Source organism: Macrotis lagotis, chromosome 4 (genome assembly GCF_037893015.1).
Source record: "Macrotis lagotis isolate mMagLag1 chromosome 4, bilby.v1.9.chrom.fasta, whole genome shotgun sequence".
Lineage (NCBI taxonomy): Eukaryota > Metazoa > Chordata > Mammalia > Peramelemorphia > Peramelidae > Macrotis > Macrotis lagotis.
This window is the reverse complement of record NC_133661.1, coordinates 61,723,075-61,748,043: the sequence shown is the minus strand read 5'-3', so window position 1 is coordinate 61,748,043 and position 24,969 is coordinate 61,723,075. Positions and strand designations below refer to the sequence as shown.

At 39.2% G+C, this 24,969-nt stretch overlaps 2 pseudogenes; one reads left to right on the top strand and one right to left on the bottom strand.

Moving 5' to 3' along the window:
- The first annotated feature begins 10,067 nt into the window (after nucleotides 1-10,067).
- Nucleotides 10,068-18,507, top strand: LOC141522657 (uncharacterized; annotated as a pseudogene).
- A 2,186-nt stretch (nucleotides 18,508-20,693) lies between these two features.
- Nucleotides 20,694-23,026, bottom strand: LOC141522656 (pre-mRNA-splicing factor SLU7 pseudogene; annotated as a pseudogene).
- Between the last annotated feature and the right edge of the window lie 1,943 nt (nucleotides 23,027-24,969).

The window sequence follows — 24,969 nt, the reverse complement described above, 5'->3', positions numbered from 1 at the left end:
TAACAAATTATAAGAGGAGTTTTTGTGCTGTCACAAGGGGTCAATGATTTGAATTGTTTTGCTTAATTGTATTTGCTTAATTAAAATGATAAGTTCTTTTTGCCTGGGATAGGAGGTAATAATGGGAAAAAGCAATGATTTTTTTTATATTCTCTTTAAAATATTACACTTTTAAAAAAATGAAGTTAAAAGTTTTCTCCTCACAGCTGGCTCAGAAGCACAGGTCTAGGAAAAATTTAAATTGAAAAAATCAGTTGCAAATGACCAGTCTTCAAGAAGATCCTTAACTGAAACCTCTAAGATGGAAGAACATTCTTTCCTGATATTACTTTGTATTTTCCCACTGTTGGTGCAATGGGGTGGCCATTAAAAAATACAACAAAGATAGACTGAGGCAAATTTTCCAGGCAAGAAAAATGTTTGTAGCCTTAGTCAGACTTTCCCTGATCAGTTAGGTCAGTAACCAAAATGGTCTCCAAAAGTTGAGACCTGCAAAGGGGAAGGGAGAGATTGGGTAGTAGAAAGGCTTTAGATCAGTTTTAGTTGGGGAAGTAGGTTGGCTTCAATGTGGCTGATCAATTCTGTCTCTGTATGGAATTTAATTTGAAAATCCCAATTGCTTGATGAAACTCAGCTGCCTCTAATAATCAAAAGTATTCCCATGCCTCTTGGAGAGCAAATCACATAAATCTTGGATGAGGAAGGGCAAAGCAGGAGAACTGTACTCTGGAGGTGGACCCAGACCAAATGATAATTATCAATTAGGTAAGTATTTTGTTTGTTAGAGCTAGCACTTGGATGCTACTCCTGTGAACTTTCTGGTATTTCTTTTTCAGTTAGCAGCAGTCACATAATCTTTGTGATTCTTTAGTCATTTGTCTTCAGAAATGACAAATTAGAAAGTGCAGAGTAGGTACGAACTTATCTTAGAAGGAAGGTTTTCATCTGGGATTCTGTAAATCAGTGAATTCTCAAGTTTGGTTTTTGCCCCTTATAATTCTTAGGTGTTTCATAAGACTGAAAGCTGACTGAAGATTAGGAAAAAGGGAAGGTTCCATTCACCTTATCTCTTTCTGTTTCTTTTTTGTTTTGGTAAGGATTTTCTTTGGAACTACATTGAGAAATGGGGTTTGGTGAAATTGTAGAATGTAGGCAGAGCACTCAGGTCAAAAAGACCTGAGCTCAAATTTAGCTTGAAAGTTTTTGCGTGTGACCCTGAGCAAGTCTCTGTTTGCTTCAGTCTCCTCAATTTTAAAATACAGATAATAATAGTAACCACCTCCTCAGTTTTGTTATGAAGATCAAATGGGATTTTCAGAATTGGTTAGCACAGTGTGAATAACATAATTGTGGCCTTAAACGTGAGTATGACCTTTCTATGGGAGGCTAGGTGGGTGGTGCAGTGGATAGAGCAGTGGCCCTGGGGTCCGGAGTACCTGAGTTTAAATTTGGTCTCAAACACTTAATAAATAAATACCTAGCTGTGTGGCCTTGGGCAAGCCACTCAACACCATTGCCATATAAAAACAAAAACAAAAGAAAGACTATTACCTGTCTCCATCAGTGAATTTTTTACCACCCCACTCTCAAACAGTACAAAACCTTGAAATCAAGAAATGTTTTTCCCCATTCTATTCCACACACAATTATTACAGGTCTATTTCTAAAGTGTACTAGATGCAAGGACACTTATTTCGTGTATTAAGAATGCTAAACTCCTTGCCCACTAGGAGGTTTCATTCTGCTAAAGGCAGGGATAGAAGGAAGAATGGAGCAAAGATAAAACTGCTATACAAGTAAATAATGATATATGGAAAAAAATACATGATGGAGAATTTGTCTTTGTCATTGACCCCCCCCTCCAAACCTAGGACTGTTATACAAATTTGTGTGAGTATTTACTATGTGGGCAGGCATTATGCTAAATGTTGGGTCTACAAAGAAGGACTTTTGTATTCTGTTTATTCCTATTTTCAACTTTACTTCCTAAATTAGAACTTTTTTTTTCTGCATCTGCATGTTTGTTTGAAATTAGGGGCCTCCTCTTTAGTTCTAATATATGTTATTTGAGCTCTGACACTAGGCCTTCTCTTCTGAGGGTACTTACTGTGCACAAAGAATGGCCAAATCTCTGTCTCCTTCCTCAGATCCCATTGACCAGACCACTGATGTGCCCCAGTCAGTTATAGTAGAGATCAATGCACTTATCTGTCATCATCACCAAAAAATACTACCTTCATCATCTTCAAAGAAAAAAACCCATGTCTTATCCCAGGATCCTACCCCTCCATCTCTACTTCTGAAGCAATCAATGAATCAGAATTATTAAGCACATATGTACCAAAAACTGTACTGATCACTGGGGACACAAAAAGAAGCAAAAGACAGTTGACTGCTCTCAAGTAGTTCACAATGGAAAGGGTTGATAGCTCTCTTGAAACAATCTTCCTTCTCATCTTGACTCTTAGTTTCTCATTTTTTATTTCTCCCTCAAGTTTTATCTTGCCTTTCTGAATTCACAAGTTTGGCCATTAGGTAAGGAGTCCAACTCTGTACAGTTTAGCACCATTGAATTCCCTGTACCCTTGTTCTTCCATCTTTCAATCTATCTACCAAAATTTAGCCTTAGAATAGCACCCCCACCTCTGCCATCTTTTTCCTTTGTTCCTACAACAATACTTAAGCAAGTCAGATGACCCTGTTTTGACTGTCTTGTAGGAACCCATGGTCTTTAAGGTCAGTGGACTCTTCCTGTGTTTAGGACATACAATCTCTAGCTTGAACTCTGAATTGTTTTTAGTTGACTATGAAGTTAAAAGAAACTCTGTTGTGTCTGCCAGAAAAATTACAGACTTCTTTTGAATGTCTATATTTCCTAAAAAATACCATAAGTCCAAATAATTCCATAGCCATAGGTCAGATATTCCCTGCCCTTGCTCTTGAGGAAGCACCTGTGCTGTAAAAGATGCTTAATAAATGCTTATTGAATTAAATTGAAGATAGATTCAAATGGAAGATTTAGCCCTAAAAAAGATAGTTTCAAGGAATTTGAAATGTCTAGCCTGGAGATATCCCTGAGGAAGGGGTTACCAGGAGAGCTGACTTTAAGTCCTTGAAGAGCAGTCATCCATTTGGATAGACTCTTCTCCACTTGGCCACAAGAGAAAAAGGTTATTATAAATGATGACTGAGTTGTTGAGTTGAGATGTAAACTCCCAGAGATCACTGATTATATTAACCATTTGTGCATTGTCAATGTTCTGTAATTTTTGATTGGATGAATCTTGCTACATTGTCCTTAAGAAACATAGATGACTCTTGCCATCTATTAGCAGGTTATCTGCAACCAGAGGGAACAATTTTAGGACTGTTGGTTCAGACTTTTACTCCTCTGAATTTTAATACCCTCCCTTCAAGAGAAGAATAATATCTCTCCCCCAAAAAAGTTGTAGTAGAGCCAGCCCACTGCCTGTTGTCTAGGAGATCCTCTAAGCCTTCAATGATGAGGCAGCCTCCAAAGGCTAAAGTCATTCATCTCAGGATCATGGTTTAGTGGCCTTGCTCATGTGAAGAAAGACAGAAATAAGTGGTATCTGAGGCTTTAAAAGAAAGACTCAGGTACACCCATATAAGCTCCAGGTTTACCCACCTCTGACCAACAGGTACAAATCAGTCTGTATCTGAGGGACAGCCACTTTTAGGTAGAAAAGGAAAGTAGTCAAGTTTAGGCTGTGTGCCCCCTGACCTAGCCTCTAATATTCTTTTTCCAGCCACAGTCATACTTGGTTGAACATGTCATACTACTAGAAGTCCTTTGGACACAGTGGCATTCTCCCAATTCTGGTGATTTGGGGTCTAAGTACTTCATCCAGCTCAGGTCCTAAGTGCCTCTCCCAGTGCTTTGCACTGGGTCTCTACAATGGTCTGATACCAGGTCTAAGACACTCTCAATGCAAAATTTGTGAGGGCTCAAATATGGCAGATAAGTGTTGGAATGGAATCCTGGAATGGTGTCCCTATGATTACTGAAGTGGAAGGAGCTCTTGGTGGTGGTGGTGGTGGTGGGGGACTAATAAACATTCCCAAAACTGTGGGCTTACAGATTTGCCTGGAGGAATTGAGTAGAGTAATCCTCCTAGTAGTGTTACATTCTGTGGCGTAAGCTACAACTCAATTTTGAAATGATATCCATTTCTCCACCTAAAGCAAGGAAACAAACAAAAGTTCAAACACATCTCACTCCTTAGAACTGCTGAAGAATTCATGGACTCAAAATACCCTTAATTGACACACCATGAAGCGGTATTTTATTAGAATGACAATCCATATTCCTTGAAAGTCAAAAATCTGTTATCTCCATGCTATTCAGAATTGATCATTTAACACAAATGACAAGGCATCTAGAAACATATGATTCACAGATTGAGCATCTGAAGTCTCAGTCGTATCTCCCTGGAGGTCAGTCAGATGTCCCTGGGGGCCAGCCAGAGCTCCCTGGGGGTCAGTCAGCTCTCCCAGAGAGGCTGCCATATGTTCATTAGCAAGAAACCTAGGAGACTCAAGCTCAACAGTTCTCTGACATTGATCAGTGGGATATAGTTCTTGCTGTTCAAAAACAGGGAACAATGTATTCGGCAGCTCCTTTTCTCTCTCCATTGGTGGTAGCTTTATCTGACCTTGACGTTCCTGTGGTGACTGATATGGGCTCAGCTGTTGTCCCTGGAATGTGGGATGTTGCTGGAGTTTTGGCTGCTGCAGCTGATGTGGGGGCTCCTGTGCATATTGAAAAGGCACCTGGTGATAAGTTGGGTACAACTGATCCATAGTCGATGTCTGCTGTTGCTGATTCAGTGGTGGCTTCACTCCTTCACAAGAGAAGGTGCAGGAGTCATCATTCTCTGACCCTGGAGTTTCCTGCAGGGTCCAGGAAGATGTCCATTGGCTGGAGTGTCCCTGGGGTACTGACCCAGGGAGGTCACAAGGTTGAAGTTTATTTGATGTTTTCATAGTTTGAGAGAAGAAAACAGAAGATCTTTGGGAAATGCTATATGTATATAAACAAGCAGCTTCAGTGGTTGAAGCCCTACTCCTCCTCTCAAAGGAACAGTTCTTCCTTGGGCCAGCTTCCTGACAGGGCTCCCCTGATCCACAAGGGCACCTACATGTATTAGATGTTGCAAATTCTTGTTCAGAGAAGTCCTTTTCCAGAAATGAATTTGGAGACACGTTTTCTAGACGCCTTCTTTTTCTTGAGCTCGTAGAGTCTTCAGATGCTCGCTTTTTGGGTTGTTTGTGATATCTGGCTCTTCTATTTTGAAACCATACCTGAGTAGGGAGAAGACAAAATGGAATGATTTCCATTATTGTTACTTAAATTTCATTTTTACTTCTGATAAAAAGATCAGTTTTTGTTTCGTTAAAGCAATATTGCTTACCAGTGCTAGGTATGTGTCTCCCAAAGATAAAAAATGAGGAAGGATGGGAGAAATCTATTTAAAGAAAAATATTTGTGGCAGCTCTTTTTGTGGTGGCAAAGCATTGGAAGGTAGGCAATGCCCAACATTTAGAGACTGGCTATCAAATTGTGGTTGTTGAGTGTTCTTTGTTTTGGAAAGGACTGACATCAGGAGGGAGATGTCATGATTTTCAAGTGAACTGGATTTAAGTGAGGGAGGATTGTGCAAAGTCACCAACCTCACTCTTTTTTCTGTAGGTATCTGGATCCAGTAGCAAGACAGATCTGGACAGTTGGATTTGGCCCCAAATATAGTGAGAAGCTTTGATCTTTGTAAGCTAAGATCTTTACTAGATCTCAGTTTAACTGAGGCAATGTCCCTTTAGTGATTAAGGTTAGGTAAAAGTGAGATAAAGAATGGCTCCTTACTTAGGTTTTTTTTTTTTTTAAATCAGTTTGTGAGGGCAAATTCTTCAGGTTATCTGGTCACAGTTTGTGTGAATAGTAGCAGATGACAAGGTGACAAACTAGCATTCCTATTTGGTTGAACCACTGAATGTAGGATAATGTGAAAGATGGATGGACTCTATTTTTTGGGGTGGGTATTAGGAAGTACTGGAAAAATGGTGATGGTTTTTATTGGCCCAAAAAAACCCGATACATTTAAAACAAACAAACAAACAAGAAAACTTAAGTGTCTTCCATTCTACAATGATGAATGATAGACTAGTGAAGTCACCCAAATAGATATGAACCTATCAACTTGGTGCATGGAAAGTAGAGGTAATGTAGGGATTTTCTTTATACAGAGAGTTTATGCAATGTATAAAAGAACTTTCAATGCACATACATACACATAGATAGATAGAGATGAAGTCTTTTCCAAATCTTTACCATGTAAACATGAGCTCTCTACTTGCCTGTATTCGAGACTCAGGAATATTGGTCAGCCTGGAAAGTTCCTCTCTTTCTTCTATCCCAGGATAGGGGTTTTTTTCAAAATAATTTACAAGAACATTTATTTGTTCTCTTGTAAACTGTGTGCGTTTTCTTCTTGTTGACTCTGAATTGTAAACTGAGAGAAAAGGAGGATAAAAATTTTAGTTAGATTACAGAACCAGGAGAACTCCCTTCCCTTTGTTGATCAGGACACACCTGGACCTTGTTTCACTCCCACTCTCTTGGATTCCCCAATATGGGTTTCTCTCTCTCCTTTTGTTCATTGCTTCTACCTTTTCTTCCTGAATTCTTAAGTATTGTAGAAAGTCTGAAGTCTATCCTCAGGTTTCTACTGTGTCCCTGGCATCTTGTTTCCTCTTTTCCACTTCTAGGCTAATCAATTTTTCATTATTTTTACTTCGCATTCCTAGAAACTCCTAAGTCTCCCTGGTCCACACCTATCCAAAAGGTCCCACTGGACACTGGCAAAGGAGAATTCAATTTGTCTTTTCTTCCCTTCTGCCTCACTTCCCTTCCTGCCCCGGCTTCAAAAACACCTTCAAGAAACAAAAACAGGAAAGGTTTTTTCATTTGTCATTACATACAGAGAGAGGAGAAAAAGGAATAGGGCATCTAGAGTCAAGGGGCCTTTTAAGCTGATAGGAAGTCAATAAAGTTCTCTGGCTTCAGTTTTTTCATCTGTAGAAAAGAATGGGAATAACTGAGCTCTAAAGGTTTTGATATTTCTCCATCTCTGTTGATATTCTGACCAAGTTCCTAAACTTGGCCCTAAATCCTTTGTGAGTAACCTCCCTGTGCAGCTTTTTCCTACATTCTCCTCTCCACAAGTGAACAAGTAATCTTTCTTTCTCCCAGCCTAGTGAACTCTGCCATGCATTCTCTATATCTGGAACCCCCTTCCCCAACAATTAGAGTTTGACATCCTCCCTCCCTTTTGCAGAATCATTAAGTGTCAGACTCTAGGTGAGAACTTAGGTCTTCTTGACTCCCAAATCCAATATTTTCCATACTTGGTTGCTATTTTGGTGAGTTGGTATTTTATGTTTATTACTTTTACTACCCCAGCCCATATATTTCAGAGACAGGTTTTCTATTATTCAGGCCATTCTAAGTCTGGAACCAGCTCTATATTGTACCTTGTCCTCCTCTGGAGAGATCAATGTGTGCCATTACTGTTATGATTTACTATAAAATCTCTGAAGACCAATGTCAACCCATCCCCCAATATGTAAAGTATTCCAATTCACTGGAGTAAGAGGATGTAACCTTTTCAAGACACCCAGAGAAGAAAAATCACCCAGTTCTAGTCTTTCCTCAGTAGTAACCCTTGAATGTTTTTTTCTAAAAAATGTTTTCAAGGATCACTTATGTTCCTTCAACAAGGCATTAATTTCCATTTTCAAGACAATGAACTCAACCTTGAGGATGGAAATCATACCCCTTTAAATATTGGGCCTACAGACTTAACCAATTTTTTTTTGTAAGGCACTGGAATGAAGTGATTTGTCCAAGGTCACAGAGATAGGTAATTATTAAGTGTCTGAGGTGGAATTTGAACTCAATTACTCCTGACTCCAGGGCCAGTGGTCTATCCACTGTACCACCCAGCTACCCCCTTCTTTGTTTTTAGTATTTGATATTGTTCTTGGGTGATATTATATGCAAATTGGTAAACAATGATGTCTCTACTAGAGTAGAATGTGAGGGGAAATTTGAACTACTCAAATCTCTAAAATTGTCCCAGAAGCTTTGCCTTCAACTGAAGGAAGAAAGTTTTAAATTCAAAACATAGGAATACCATAGGGAATCTTTCCCACCGTCCCCAGAGGCAAAATAACAGCATGCCAGGCAGAGTTTGAAACCAGAAAGTGTGCTACTTACTAGTAGAATCCGACTTCCTCTCCTCTGGTGGTGTCCTACTGGCCATTTTTCTTGGAGACTCAAAAGGTCAGAAGCAAGGATAGGAAGTAATGGAGAACCACTGAGGGCTTAGGATATTTATACTGTCCCTTCAAATTCCCACTCAGAAACAGAAGGCCTACTTGCCTTTATTTTCTGGAGATGCTCTCTGAAAGCAGGCTCACCATTAGGAGAGGAATAGGGACCTCCTACAAAGTCTATTAGGTGGGCTAAAACCAAAGTTAGTAAAGAAGGGTGTGACCTCTTATCTAAGGACTCGGGAAAAGTAGGTGTTAACTTGGACTGCACTTGTGGTTCCTCTACTGCCCTCCTGCCTCCAACAACTGAAACAGCAGTTTGCCACAAGGGATGTTTGACTCTGCGCAACTGGATAAAGAGCTAGATAGAGGGCAGGACTTGGATTCCAAAAGTCTCATCTTTCTGACTTCAACTCTGGCTTTGGATTTATCTCTACATGTAATTGGAAAAATATGAAATTATTACAAATTTTTTTAAAGGCATTGGTATTGGTCAGACTGGAGCTGCCAACAGGCTTCACCATCTTGGCTCTCAAAGGGAAGAACCAATGTCTTTGCTAGGCTATCTCTCACCAAGTCATCTCTCAGTGCTCGGACAATCCTAATAGACTGCAAACTGGTGGGGACAGAGGTGGGGGGGAGGGCAGGTGGGAAGGTAAAGATAGGGAAGGGCCAACTTGCCTTGATAGAGGGAGCTCCTCACCAAGGATGATGTGTTTCCAACCAAATCACAGATGCAGTCTTTATCAGGAGACTTAAGGGATCATTTCTTCAAGGTAAAAGCCACTCTCTGTATCCCCAGAAACTAACCCAAGACCTGTAATACTATAAAGCACTATCCTAAATACTTGTTGCCTGACTACAAAGTGCTTACACTAGGTTTGGTGGATAAAAAGGACAACACTAAAATCTTTCTCTTGTAAATACTCAGTATTGAGCAGTTATTTTATTGTATTTTATTTGTACAGAAGTTTTCTTTGGATTCTGCCCCTCCTCCCAGTTCTTCTCCAGGAGAATAGAGTCTCCCTGAGGGCAGGGAGTTTAAAAGTTTTTCTAACATACAGGAGTTTAAAAATTGTTTCTAACATATACACTTGAAGAAATGTCCCAGAACATTGGACATACTAATAAAACAATTGCTTTATTGTGTATTCAATTGAATGGGGGGGATAGGGTGGAGACATCCCTGCACCCAGGGAACTCCTATTCTCTTGGCAGAAAGGTGGAGAAAAATTATACTGATGAAGAATTAGAAAGGAAAGAAAACAAAGGGAGGTGGGGCTCCTGTTGGATATCACTTGGGCAGTGGAGAGAAGGAATAGAATGAGCTCACAAAAGAAGTCTGTGTTTTCCCTTTCATTTGGATTGTGTTTAGGATGAACCTCAATCCACTGCCACAGGACAGGAAGTCTTCAGCTAAGTGAAGTCTTCATTCTCATTTGTTCTATGGGTTGCTTTAAATCGGGTCAGGCTAGTTTTGCCATTAGGATCAAACAGGTTAGGGTTGGAATATAGCCCTTAAGGAAGGAAGTGTTGCTTATTTGGCATATTTTTATCTGTATCAGATAAAGAAATTTTGCCAAAAGGAAATCATTATATTTTTATCTTCTCCCCACTCAGATTTGGTTTCAAAATAGAAGAGGCAGACATCACAAACAACCCAAAAAGCGAGCATCTGAAGATTCTACCAGTTCAAGAAAAAGTGTCTAGAAAACATGTCTCCAAATTCATTTCTGGACAAGGACTTCTCTGAACAAGCATTTCCAACATTTAATGCATGTAGGTGCCCTTCAGGATCAGGTGAGCCCTGTCAGGAAGCTGGCCCCAGGAAGAACTGTTCCTTTGAGAGGAGGAGTAGGGCTTCAGCCACTGAGGCTGCTTGTTTATATACCTATAGCATTTCCCAAAGGCCTTCTGTTTTCTTCTCTCAAATTATGAAAACTTCAAATGCACTTCAACCTTGTGACCTCCCTGGGTCAGTACCCCAGAGACACTCCAGCCAAGGGACATCTTCCTGGACCCTGCAGGAAACTCCAGGGTCAGAGTATTATGACTCCTGCACCTTCTCTTGTGAAGGTGTGAAGCCACCACTGAATCAGCAACAGCAGACATCGACTGTGGATCAGTTGTACCCAAGTTATCACCAGGTGCCTTTTCAATATGCACAGGAGCGTCTACATCAGCTGCAGCAGCCAAAACTCCAGCAACATCCCACAGGCCAGGGACAACAGTTGACCCCACATCATCAGTCACCAAGGGAGAAAGCTACGACTAGTGGAGAGAAAGAGCTGCCAAATAAATTGTTCCCTTTTTTTGAACAGCAAGAAGTATATCCTACTGACCTATCACAGAGAACTGTTAAACTTGAGTCTCCGATGTTTCTTCCTAATGAACATATGGTAACCTCTCTGGAAGATCCGACTGCTCTTCTGGGAGATCTTACTGAACCCCAGGGACATATGACTAACCCCCAGGGAGCTCTGGCTGCTCCCCCAGGGAGATCTGACTGAGACTTCAGACGTTCAATCTGTGAATCTTATGTTTCTAGATGCCTTATCATTTATATTCAATGATCAATTCTGAATAGCATGAAGAATTCAGATTTTGACTTTTTCAAGGTATATGGATCATCACTCTAATAAAATACTTCATCATATTTTGTCAATTAATGGTATTTTGAGTTTATGCATTCTTCAGCAGGTAAAAGACCAAGTTGAGAGGTGAGAAAGGATTGTGATTTCTTTGGGGTTTTGGTGGGGAATGTATTTCATTTCAGAATTAAGCCAAAACTTAAGTAACAGGATTTAACACTACTTGGAGGATTACTATACTTAGTGCCTCCAGGCAACTCTCAAACTCTGTTTTAGGAAATGTTCACTTATCCCCTCAGGAGCTCCTTCCACTTCAGGAATCATGGGGCACCATTCCAGGTCTCCATTCTAAAACTATCTGCCATATTTGAGCTCTCACAAGTTTCACATTGAGAGTATTTAAGACCTGTTAGTAGAGACTTGGTACAGAGCATTAGGAGAGGCAGATGTACTACTGGACCCCTCCCAAATCACTGTAAAGTAGACCCAAGTTGGGAGAATGCTAGTGCCAAAGGACTTCCTGTATGACATGCTCCAGAAAGCATGACTGTAGGTAGGGAAAGAATATTAGATGTTAGACCAGAGGAGTCCCCAGACTTAGGTCAGTCTAAATTTGACTGCCTTCCTGTCTAGCTAAAAGTGTCTATCCCTCAGATTTAGACTGAGAAGTATTACTTCTTCCTAAGTTTGTAGCTGTTAATGGTGTTTGGTCAGAAGTGGGTAGAACCTGGGTTTATCCAGGTAAGCGGAAGTCTGGCTTTCAAGGTCTCAGGTACATATTCTTTTCTGTCTTTCTTTTTCTTCACATGAGCAATGGAACTAAACCATAATCCTGAGATAAATATAACTTTAGCCTTTGGAGGATGCCTCATAATTGAAGAGTTAGATCATTTCTTAGCCAAAGAGTCTCTACTACAATTTTTCAGAAAAGATTATCCCACTCTCCTGAAGAAAAAGGTTCTAAAATTCAAAAGACTAAAAGTCCAAACCAACAACATAGGAACTGTACATTCTGGTGACAGAAAACCTCCTAATAAATGGCAAGACTCATCTATGTTTCTTAAGCACAATGTAGCATAACACAACTAATCAATAATTATGGGGGAGTTTTCATCTCAACTCATCAACTTAGTCATCATTTATAATAGCCTTTCTCTTGTGGCCAAGGAGAAGAAGAGCCTATCCAAACAGATGACTGCTCTTAAAAGACTTAAAGGCAGCTCTCCTCCTGTTCCTGCCCCAAAGACATTTCCATGTTAGACATTTAAAATTCCTGAAAACAATCTTTTTTGGACTAAATCTTCCATTTCAATCATTCTTCAATTTAATGCAACAAGCATTTATTAACCATCTTTTACATCACAGGAAAATACTAAGGCTCTAGAGCAGGGGCAGGGAATATCTGACAAATTCCTTTTAGACAGATTGCCTGAGGCATCTGAGTCTCAGCAGGAGGAGCTGAAGACTTAGTCTACATCCTCCCTTCATTTCTTCTTTCATTTTTAATTTTTCAGAATTAAAAAATTTTTCAGATATTGGAATTTTTATTATGTATATATATTTAGATATATCTTTAACCACATGTTCATTTGTTTGCACCCTCCCTTTCTTTATTTTCATATAGCAACCTAAATTCGTAATAGAAAGAGAAAACCCAAATATTCTCCCATTAATGCAGATATGGGGATTATTGTTGATTAATAGTTTTAATTGTTTTCTCAAAAAAACCTAAAGTTCCTTTACTCTACTCCTAGATAGGCTTGATTGGTTGAAGGCCAAGGAGATGTGTGGGTAAAAAAACTAACTTCCCTGATCTAAAAGAAATCAAAGGTTACATTCAAAACATGTTAAATCACTGGTCCTAGTTCATAGAGAGAATTAGTTTCAATGAAATGGGAAAATGTTTTTTTTACTAGATTTTTATCTCCTAGCAGAAGCCACTTTAGGAAGTAAAAGGTAGCTGGACTCTGATATTTTATTGGTTGATAGATGAAGATGTGGCTTTGGAAGCCTGAATGCCTGAGGAGGGAGCATCTCCAGAAAGCAAAAAAAACAAAAGTCCTGGTTCTTGTTTCTTACTGGCTGAAAGACTAGAAATATCTGGAATTAAACTAGTTTTGGTATGGGCCACCATTTCTTACTATTTTTATTCCTTTGATTCTGAAAGATATACAAGGACCTGCTGCCAGAAAATCAAAAGTTCCCATTTCGTAAGAAAGATGACTTCTCTCTAGGTTGATTTTGCCAGTGAACTTCTTGAGTTTCCAGAGTTGTAGAGAATTTAGTCTTTAATTCCTTGATTTGGGGCATGATTTGTAGCTTATCTTTAGAAGGTGATTTTGGGGTGAAGGCTGGGGTGGAGTGGGCAGGTTTCTTGACATGTTAGTTGGGATTCTCTCCAGTTTCTTTTCTAGTTCTTAGCCATTGGGAAGGAATAGGAGAAGGTCACTGAATGAATGAGTTAAGTCCAATGATAGAATTATTCCAACCCTTTCCAATTTATCAAGATATAATACATTGAGATTCTTTGAATTGGATTCTAGCTCTCTCCTCTCTTTCTGTCTCACCTCCAAATTACTCAGGATATACTGCACAGTCTGCTTACTGTATAGAATACTGTATAGTCCCTAGAGGAAAAGTCTGGATAGGTATTTGTTTTTATTTTATTCTTTGAGAGTAGTTTGCTTCTTTTTATTTGCTATTTGGAGCAGAGAATTTAGGCATATAATCTTATGGATTATTTGAAATTAGATTACATTGTTTCTTCTCTCCATACTTCTCAAGTTAAAAGGCTTATATGCATTTGAGCACCTCCACTGAATCAACCTTTTCCTTCCTCTTAAAAAAAAAAAGTCTTTGTCATTTCCCATTGCTACTTCCTACTCCAACCAAATAGTTCCTCTTAAGAAAAAAAGGACAAGTAAGCCAAGGAAATAAATTCATTGACCATGTGAGATAGAATCCAGCTGCTTTGGTGGTAAACTACTTCTTGACAAAGAAGAAAAAAGATTTGTACTTAAGCCTCCTTAATCCAATATTAATTATATCATTTCTGAGTGTGATGTTTTGATGATTTCCATTTCTCTGAATTCTTTATAAAACTGAGTTATTATATTCTTACTGCAAACTCTTCATACATTTTACCATCAACAGTCTTTGTTGCAAAGGATCACAGATGTAGAATCGAAAGGCAACTTGAAGACAATCTAGTCTAACTTCTTGATTTTAGAGAGGGCAATAAAGGATTGCCTTTACCTAGACTCCCTGCACAATTCTCTGTCATGATGATTACTGATATTGTTATTGTAGGAATCATGAATGCAATGACAGTTGCATTGAATCTTCTAACTAAAGACAATCCTTCTGCAAATGCATATCAATTGAATTGCTAAAAGGAGCTCCATCCATCACAGTTGATGATCTCTCAATGTTGTTATTAATGAGAACAATGTTCTTCTGGTTCTGTTCACTTCATTCAGAATTAGTTCATGTAAGTCTTTAAAGGCTTTTCCAAAGTCCTGCTGTTCATGATATCTTACAGAAGGATAGTACTCCATAACATTCATATTGTTCAGTCATTCCTCAATTGATGGGCATTCTGTCAATGTCCAATTATTTGCCACTATGAAAAGAGCTACTATAAAATTTTTGTACATATGGGTCTTGTCCTTTTTTTATGAACTCTTTGAGATACAGACCCAGTAATAGTATTGCTATACCCTTTGGGTATAGCTACAAATTTCTCTCCAGAAAGGTTGATTGTTCACAAATCCACCAATAGTGCATTCGTTTCCCAGTTTTCCTAAATTCTCAATTCATTTTCCCTTTTTTCATCTTGATCAATCCTATAAATGTGAAGTGATATCTCAGAGTTGTTGTAATTTGCATTTCTGTAATATATAATGGCTTGCAGCATTTTTCATATGTCTATAGTTTTAATTTCTTCACATGAAAACTATTTTTTGTATTCTTTCATCATTTATCAACTGGAGAATGACTTGAATTCTTATAAATTTGACTCATCTCTACATATTTTAGAAATCAATCTTTTGTCAGAAACACTAGTTGTGAAGATTATTTCCTAATTTTTTGCATTCCCTCTAATCTTCATCACATTGGTTTTATTTCTACAAAATCTTTTTAACTTAATATTGTTGAAATCATCCATTTTGCAATTTATTATGTTCTCTATCACTTCTTTAGTCATCATTTCTCCCCTTTCCATAGATCATAGTAGGGTTTGGTAAACCCTCTTCTAAGTGGCCAGCCAGACCTCTCCATTTGATATCCTCACAGTCTTTCAGAAAGCAAGCACACCAACCTTACTGTATTTCCAGCACAGGAGGCCTCCATTAAGGAGGTTGGGAAGGAGCTAGAAGAACAGAGAAAGCTGGGTAATGCACCAATTGAGGTCTATGAGGGAAGAAAAAGATATCAGTTTTCATATTCCCCAATATATCTCTCTCCTCTGAGCCATGGAAAATAGATCCTTCAGAAAGAGCTGCACTGAAGCAGCAGAGACCTCAACGTAAGGAACAAAAGGAGTACAGTGCATCTGGAGAACATGGTATAAGAGAAGTGTGAAAGAGAATATTGTGACTACCTCAAAAGAGCTTGTTAAAAATGTGCAGCTATGACTCACAGAAAAATGGACTGCCTGACACCCAGAAACTTTTTGAAAACAATTATAAAACACTTCTCACACAAATTAAATCAGATTTAAATAACTGGGCAAACAGCAACTGCTCATGGGTAAGTCCAACTAATATAATAAAAATGAGAATTCTACCAAAACCAAACCACCTGTTAAGTGCCCGACCAATCAAAATTCGAAAAAATTACTTTAATGAGTTAGAAACAGGTGTAAGTAAATTCATTTGGAGAAATAAAAATTCAAGAATTTTCAGGGATTTAATGAAAAAAGTACGAAAGAAGGGTCCTTAGCCATACTTCATTTAAAATTATTATAAAATAAAATTAATATAAAGCCTCAGTCATCAAAATTTTCTGGTATTGGCTAAGAATTAGAGTGGTGGACCAGTGGAATAGACTAGGTGCAATAGCAGGAAATGATTATAATAATCTGCTATTTGATAAACCCATAGAGTCCAGCTATAGAGATAAAAACTCTCTTTGATAAAAACTGCTGGGAAAATTGGAAGTTCTTATGGAAGAAACTTAGATTAGACCAACACCTCACATCCTATTCCAAGATAAGATCCAAATGGATACAGGCTTAAGACATAAAAAACAATACTATATGCAAATTAGGAGATCAAGGACTAGTTGACCTGTCTGATCTATGGAAGGGGGAGCAGTTTATGACTAAGGAAGAGATGGAGAACATCGCCAAAAACAGACTAGATGATTTTGATTACAATAAATTAAAAAGGTTTTACACAGATAAAACCACTGCAACTAAGATCAAAAGAAATATAGTAAACTGGTAAACAATCTTTACAACTAATGTTTCTGACAAAGGACTCATTTCTAAAAAATACAGAGAACAAAGTCATAATTTTTTTAGGATTTTGCAAGATATTTGGGTTAAGTGGCTTTCCCAAGGCCACACAGCCAGGCAATTATTAAGTGTCTGAGGCCAGATCTGCACTCAGATACTCTTGACTCCAAGGCTAGTGCTCTAACGACTGTGCAACTTAGCTGCCCCCTGAGTCATATTTAAAAAAAAAAACATTGCCCAGTTGACAAATGGTCAAAGGATATGCAAAGGCAATTTACAGATGAGGAGATCAAAACAATCCATAGTCATATCAAAAATTGCTCTAAATCATTATTTATTAGAGAAATGCAAATTACGGCTTCTCTGAGGTACCACCTCACACCTCTCAGACTGGCCATATATGACCAGAAAGGATAACCATCATTGTTGGAAGGGTTGTGGAAAATCTGGGACACTATTACATTCTTGGTGGAGCTGTGAATTCATCCAACCTTTCTGGAGTGAAATTTGGAACTATACCCAAAGGGCAACAACAATGAGCATACCCTTTGAACCAGCAATACCACTACTGGGTCTATACCCTGAAGAGATGATAAAAAACGGTAAAAACATCACTTGTACAAAAATATTCATAGCAGCCCTGTTTTGGGGGACAAAGAATTGGAAATCAAGTAAATGTCCTTCAAATGGGGAATGGCCTTGCAAGCTGTGGTATATGTATGTCATGGAACACTTTTGTTCTATTACAAACCAGGAGGGATGGGAATTCAGGGAAGCCTGGAGGGATTTGCATGAACTGATGCTGAGTGAGATGAGCAGAACCAGAAAAATATTGTGTACCCTAACAGCTACAAGGTATTGATGATTAACCTTGATGGATACACTTATTTCATCAGTACAACAACCAGGGACAATTTGGGGCTGTCTGCAATGGAGAATACCATCTGTATCCAGATAAAGAACTGCGGCGTTTGAACAAAGTTCAAGGACTATTCCCTTTAATTTAGGAAAAAAATTGCTATGCCATTGTCTGATCTTACTATCTCTTCTACTTTATGTTTCTACTTCAAAGATGTGATTCCTCTCTCATCACACTCAATTTGGATCAATGTACAACATGGAAATGATGTAAAGACTGACAAAGTGCTTCTGTGTTGGGTGGGGGGGGAGGGAAGGAAGATTGGGGGAAAAATTGTAAAACTCAAAATAAATAAAATCTTTTAAGAGAGTCAGTTGTTAAACATTAATCCCAGAGCATCTCTCCCTGAAAGGCTACTTCTTTGCCATTTGAGTAGTTGGTCTTTTTTTTTTAAGGCTTTTGCAAGGCAAATGGGGTTAAGTGGCTTGCCCAAGGCCACACAGCTAAGTAATTATTAAGTGTTTGAGCCTGGATTTGAACCCAGGTATTCCTGAGTCCGGGGCTAGTGCTTTACCCACTGCACCACCTAGGCGCCCCAAAATACATAAAATCTTTAAAAAAAAACGGACTGTTTTGAAGGACATAAGGTTGTTGGTTCCAAATTCACTGGACCTAACATAATCCCAGATGAATATATGTAATCTCAGTTTAAGTTTGACTATGATGATAAAAGGGATCTATGGAATGGCTACAAATCAGAACATAAGAAAATTGTGGAAGAATGGGTCAAACTTGGCCTAGATAAATGCACATTGAAAGCTCAGAAGCTATGGGAACAATTGACCTCAGGAAAGTTTATAGAAGGAGTAAATTCCTCAGAATGTCAACTGAAAGAAAAAGAACCAAATTCTCAGAAGGAAAAAAGATCATAACAATGAAAATGAGGATGAAGGTATATAACCCATATGAGATTACTTGCTATGGGGGGGGCTGCTAGCACTGTGGAAAAGAGAGGCAAAAAATGTGGAACTCATAATCTTGCAGAAAATGAATGCTAAAAACTATCCTTACATGTAACTGGGGGAAAAAATAAAGAATTTTTTAAGATGAGGATGAAGTATGCAGATAACACTAAGATGTGTGGACAAAATGTTGACTCTAAAGGAATTAGAATTTCAAATCTCAAGAGTTCAGATGACATTGCTAAATACTTGAGAAATTTACATTCCCCATTCTACCTATAGGGATCTAAAAAGAAGAGCAAACAGGAGAATCCCTATGCAAAATGAAAGATTTTAAGGCTGAGGTTGCCTCTCTCCCCAGTTACCCCAGAGCTTATGCTTCTTGATTCAGCAGAGTTGAACTGGACATGTTTGTACTTCACTCAAGCCAAACCTTGGATCCTGGAGGTGAAGTCTCTCCTGGGAGTTTCTCAAATTGTCTTCTTGTTGATATCCTTCATAATTGAAGAAAATCATGACATCAAATGAATTGTGGCATGGCCAGCACATTAAGTTGATTATAGTGAGGAGAAAGACAGATTTCTCATTGCCTTTTCTGGAGCTATTATCACCTCAAAACCTGATTTAATGGAAATAGGATTTCTTTTTCCTATCCCATTGATGGCCTAGATGCTGTGGGAGTCCTTGGTCTTATAGACCTGGGTACCTCCTATATCAGTGGACAAGTCACTTAAACCTGATTGCCTCACATCCAGGACCATCTCCAGTGACCCTGATGGATATCTATCCACTGGGCCCAGAAGACTTGGGAAGAGAAAGTGAGGTTATTGACTTAGCACCCCCCCCCCACTCAAATCTCATTCATGAGCTTAAGCTTATCATGGCATCACCTCCCTGATGTCATGGTCTTCTTCAAGAATGAAGGACACACAACAATGTACTATTATTACTAACTAGAAGTTCTCTGAACTAATGATCAAAAATATAAAGGACACATACTCTCAAAGCATAAAAAAATCAACAAACAAAAGCAAATGAAAAATCCCTTCCAACCAGTTGGCATTTAATTTTGGTTATACAATATCACAAATCCTGGTTCATTTGAAGATAAGAGAGTCAAAAAGAGAGAATTGGACTCCAGTTCACAGTGCATCTTAATTTATTATTTCTTAATAGATCATAAAGTTGGAATACACCTAAAAAGGGGGCCTACATTTCCAGTTTTCTCTTGCATTTTCCAGTCATATTCAACAGGCATTTTTTCATTCTTCCACCCCAGTGTCTTTATTTAAGCATCCTCTATACATGGAATCCCTTCCCTACTTCTTCTGCCATTGACATCCTTTGACCTTCCCCATGATGCCTGCCTTATCCAATATTCCACTTCTGGTTGGCTGTGATCTTCCCTTCCTCAGCCCTCATTCCTCCATTCTTTCAGATATACCATAGTTATACCCTATATCACTTAGTTGCCTCCTTTCAAAAAGGATGACATAACCATGTAACAGAGGGATAGCCATGGACAATCATGAAGTTCTTGTCTACATGCAGATTTTTAATTCCATTTCAGATTGAGATTATTTCCACGTATTTTGGTTTTTGCCTACTTATCCTCACGTAAGTTTTTGCCCAAGTGTGAGATAGATTTCCCCTTCCATTTCCACTTTCTATACCCCTTCATTTTATCCCAAGGATAGATCCGATACCTTATTTCATCCCCCAGGCATCTCCTGCCATACTGCCATACTCACACACTGGTGAAGGTTCTCAGCCTCTTGATATAACTTTGCACTGACTTCTCTGTGTCCTTAAAGCATGTCCCCATGGGAACAACATTGACTCCGGAGCCAGAGAAGCTCAGGAAGAAACCCAACTGATTGATTTTGCTTCTCCAGGCCTCATTATTTCTTTGATCAAATAAGGGAAGTGCACTCAGCATTTTCTTAGGTCCCTCATACCTTAATAACAAATTACCCAGGGCAGCTAGGTGGCACAGTGGATAGAAGCCTTGAAATCAGGAGAACCTGAGTTCAAATCTAACCTTAGACACAAGAATTGCCTAGATGTGTGACCCTGGTCAAGTCACTTAATACCATTGCCTTAAAAAAATAAAATAAAAACAAATTATCTAGAGTCAGAGAAGTTATTACACCTCCTGTTGTAAGTCCTAAAAAGATGACTGAGGACACAGAGGTTATACATGAACTGTTAACTCTGAAAAATATGATAAAAGCAAACAATATCAAAAAACAAAGAACTCACCAAGGTTAAAGGCAAAACTCATTCTTTACTCTACTGGGGGAAAGAAAATAGACACTAGATAAAGGATCAGCCACAAGACTGAGGAGACCCAAGAGAGTTAGGCTAAACCTTGAATCAAATACATATAGCTCTGGTAGACAAATAACCAAGAAATGAAATGTAACAGCAACGATAAGAGATGTTTCCCCCTGTCAAAAAGCAGGACTTCATGAGAGGAATGTGTTTACTGCAGGTGTTTGTTGTTTTGGGTGGGAGGGTTGTTTTTGTTTGTTTGGATGAGAGAGTTCCAGAAGTCTAATTAAGAAGAAAGTAAGAAAAACACGAGGATTTTTCCATCTTTGTTTGCCAAGAGACTTAAGAGAGCTACACATTGGGTGTCCTGAATCTCCTTCCAAGTCATGGCATAGAAGGACAAGGAAAGAAGACATGGGATCATCTGACCTCTGTCATTTCACTCTGTATGCCTCCATTTCCTCTTATGCAGGTTCTCTGATTTCATACATGATATTGTAGGGGTTTTCCCCTCTAATTGCATGATTTCCTTAACATGGAGAAGCCAGGCCTCCTCACCATTTAATGACTTTCTTCAGGTTTTCATGATTCTTCCTTTCTTCTCCCTCACTCTCAGAAAGACTCTTCCTAGGTTTCTTCTGTTTCTTCTCTTTCTGTTTTTTCTTGTGAAGCTGCATTAGAGTTTTTCATCTGCCAATCTGCACATTTACTAAAGCAACATCAGGAATAGATTCATCCCCACCACTGACTTTCTTCGCAGATTCTCCAGTACAATAGGAAAACTTCACAAAGGAGTGACAACACTTGTACCTCCATCAACCTTCTCTCCAAAAGGAACCCCAAACATGTGTATGACCATTGATGGAAATCTTCCTCAAATTTGGAGCAGGCAATAACCAGCTCTTGTCCTTTGAAAATTGTCCCATGCCTTGATATTCCACATAGTCTTCCTTTTGAGCTAATAGGATCTCAGATCATGAGGCAATTTGGTGTTCTTGACTTTCAGATTTCCTTGGGATGGTTTGTGTTTTTTGTTCTTTTGAATATTCTTTCTTGACTTTAAATTATCTCTACAGCATCTCCAATTTTGTTAGTCTGCTTGGAGACATACATCAAGATTCTTTGCCAATAACCTCCCAGGCCAATGCTGTTTGCACCATTGAAACTGCAAGCCAGTATACGGAACAAAATTGCCTTGTGCAAAAGTTACCTCATTAGGATTCTTTTCTCTATTAACAAAAGGATTCACTCTTGTTTGGGGGGTCATAGTAAACAGAATGGGGATTAGAGCATTGGCCCTGGAGGTAGGAGGGCCTCAGCTCAAATCTAGCCTCAGACACTTAATAATTAACTAGCTGTGTGGCCTTGGGCAAACCCTTAACCCCATTTGCTTTGCCAAAAAAAAAAAAAAAAAAAAAAAAAAGACCTTAAAAAAAAAAGAGACTTCTTGTCATCGGTGAATACCCAATATCCCTATAATGCTTTAATTTCCAACACTGGAAGCTGAGTGAAGAGGGCTGGGGCATGGGAAGGCTTCCTTCACCTTCAAAGCTACCAGATTTAAAGAAGATACCTTTTTTGCATTTAGAAGAAAGAATTTATTTATTTTAACTTTTATAATTTTTTCCCTATTCTTGCTTCCCTTCCCCCATTCTCCAGAGAAGGCAGTCTGTTAATTTTCACATTGTTTCCATGATGTACATTGATCTAAGTTGAATGTGATGAGAGAGAAATCATATCCTTAAGGAAGAAACAAAAATTATAAGAGATAGCAAAATTAATAACAACATAATGGGTTTTTTCCTAGTTTGAAGGTAATAGTCCCCAGTCTTTGTTCAAAATCCACAATTCTTTCTCTGGATGAAGATAATATTCTCCATCACAGGCAGCCCCAAATTGTCCTGATGGAATGAGCAAGTCCATCAAGGTCGATCATCACCCCCATGTTGCTGTTAGGGTATACAGGGTTTTTCTGGTTCTGCTCTCCTCACTCAGTATCAGTTCATGCAAATCCCTCCAGGCTTCCCTGAATTCCCATCTGTCCTGGTTTCTAATAGAACAGTAGTGTTCCATGACATACCTATACCACATTTTGCTAAGCCAGTCCCCAATTGAAGAACATTCACTTAGTTTCCAATTCTTTGCCACCACAAACAGGGCTGCTATGAATATTTTTGTACAAGTGATGATTTTGCCCTTTTTCATAATCTCTTCAGGACATACACCCAGTAGTGTTTTGCAAGGATATGCAGATTTTTGTTGCCCTTTGGGTGTAATTCCAAGTTCACAACACCACCAATAACTTATGTGTCCCTGATTTCCCACATCCCTTCCAACACTGATCATTGTTCTATTTGGTCATATTGGCCAATCTGAGAGATGTGAGGTAGTATCTCAGATGCTTCAATTTGCATTTTTCCCCCACCAGAAATTCCTTTTTCCTTACCTTGCATATCCCCCTACTCACCTCTAAGACAATGAAAGCAGTGTTGGCTTTGTTCCCGTCCAATATAAATGTATAATCCATAAGTAATTGACATTTTAACTATTTTTTATTTTAAACTCAAATACAAAAATACAAAAAGCAGAGCATGAGATGATTCAATTTAATACAATAATTTCCATTTCAAGGAAACACACATCATAAATACCACACAGTATTTTCAAATCAATGATGACCAATCCCCCAAGATGAAAGTAAATGTTCCAGTGAACTGGAGTAAAATGATATAACCCTTTAAAGACACTGGGAAAAGAAAACAGTCTAAGTCTAATCAATCAACAGTAACAACTACTTTACAATTTTTTTAAAAAATTTGACTTCTTATAAGAAAAATATATGTATTTATTTAAAAATAAACAAATATATTTTCAGAAAGTAGTAATCCTATGTTGTTTGCTGAAGCCCCAGTCTAACCCTGAAATGATTACTGCTCCTACAGAACAGAAAACAAACTCACACCACCCCCAAAAAACAAATTCTATCCCATCACTCAGCTTGGTTTTAGACACAATCAACACCCACATTCTATAATAGTCTTAAAAAGGGAGAAGTGGCCCAATGGATAGAGTACTAGGCCTGAAAGTCAAGTAGACCCCATTTCAAATGTGATCTTGTACACTTACTATGTGGCCCTGGGCAAGTCACTCACCCTCTGATTGCCTCAGTTTCCTATCTATAAAGTGAGGATAAGACTAGCTCCTATCTCCAAAGAGTTTTGGGTGTCAAATGGGATCCTAACTGTAAAAGTGCTTAGCTTAGGGCCTGAAACAATGTCAGCCATATAGGAAGATGAAGTATTTTATAGTGAAGCTAAAAGATCAAATTATTTGAGAATTCTTCTTTTAGCACTAGCCATAAGTAGTCTAGATAGTTCATCGGAGAAGAATGGATTTGGTGTCTTTATTATAACTCCTAAGAAATCTACCAGCTTTCCCAGGTGGGCAGCCAGGTGTCCTGCTGGGGCAGACAGATGTTCCTGGGAAGCAATCAGATTTCCCTGCTGGGCAGTCAGTTCTCTCAGGTGGGCACCTAGAAGTCCCTGGGGGGAAAGCTGGATGACCTTGGGAAGCCTCTAGATGTTCCTGCTGGCCACCTGAATGTCCCTGGGAGCCAACCAGACATCCCTGGGGGGCAAGATGAAATCCTTGGGAAGATTTCACAGCTCCCTGCTGGGTACCTGGATGTTCCTGGGGGGTGACCAGACTTCCGTGGGGGTTACCCTGATGTCCTTTGGAAGCATCCAGACATCCCTGGGGGGTATCCAGATGTCCTTGGGAAGATTTCCAATGTGTCTGCTGGGAACCTGGACATCCCTGGGAAGCAGCGAGGTATCCTTGGGGGGTAGCCTGATGTCTTTGGGAAGCCTCCAGATGACCCCGTTGGGCAGTCTGATCTTCTAGTTGGGTACCCAGATGTCCCTGGAGGGAAGTCAGATGTCCTAGGAAAACATCCAGATATCCCTGCTGGCAAGTCAAATCGTCATTCTGGGCACCCAGATGTCCTTGGGGGGCAGGTAGATGCCCTTGGGAAGCATTCCATTGTCCTTGCTCAGCAGTCAGATCTCCTGTCTGGGCAGTCAACTCCTCCTGGGGGAACAGACATTGCTGGGAATCAACTAGATCTCGTAAGGGGGAATCCAGAGCTTCCTGATAGGAAGCCCAGTCTCCCAGGATGTCAATCTCATCTTCATCAGACAAAATCACTGGAGACTCCAACCCAAACCTGGAGAGATTGTTCCTTTGCAGTTGTCCTTTCTGATTAAAGGAAGGTAACAATTCATGTGATAGCTCTTCTTCCTTCAGCAGTGGTTGGATCTGGTTTGGATGAGTCTGTGCTGATTGGTTCAGAGAAGGGGTGAGCTGCTGCTCCTGGGACGTGGGGGGATGGGGCCCTGAAGGCAACAAGGCTGGTGACTGCTGGGGGTAAGGTTGATGCATTTGAGATGGGGGCTCCTGTGCATACTGAAA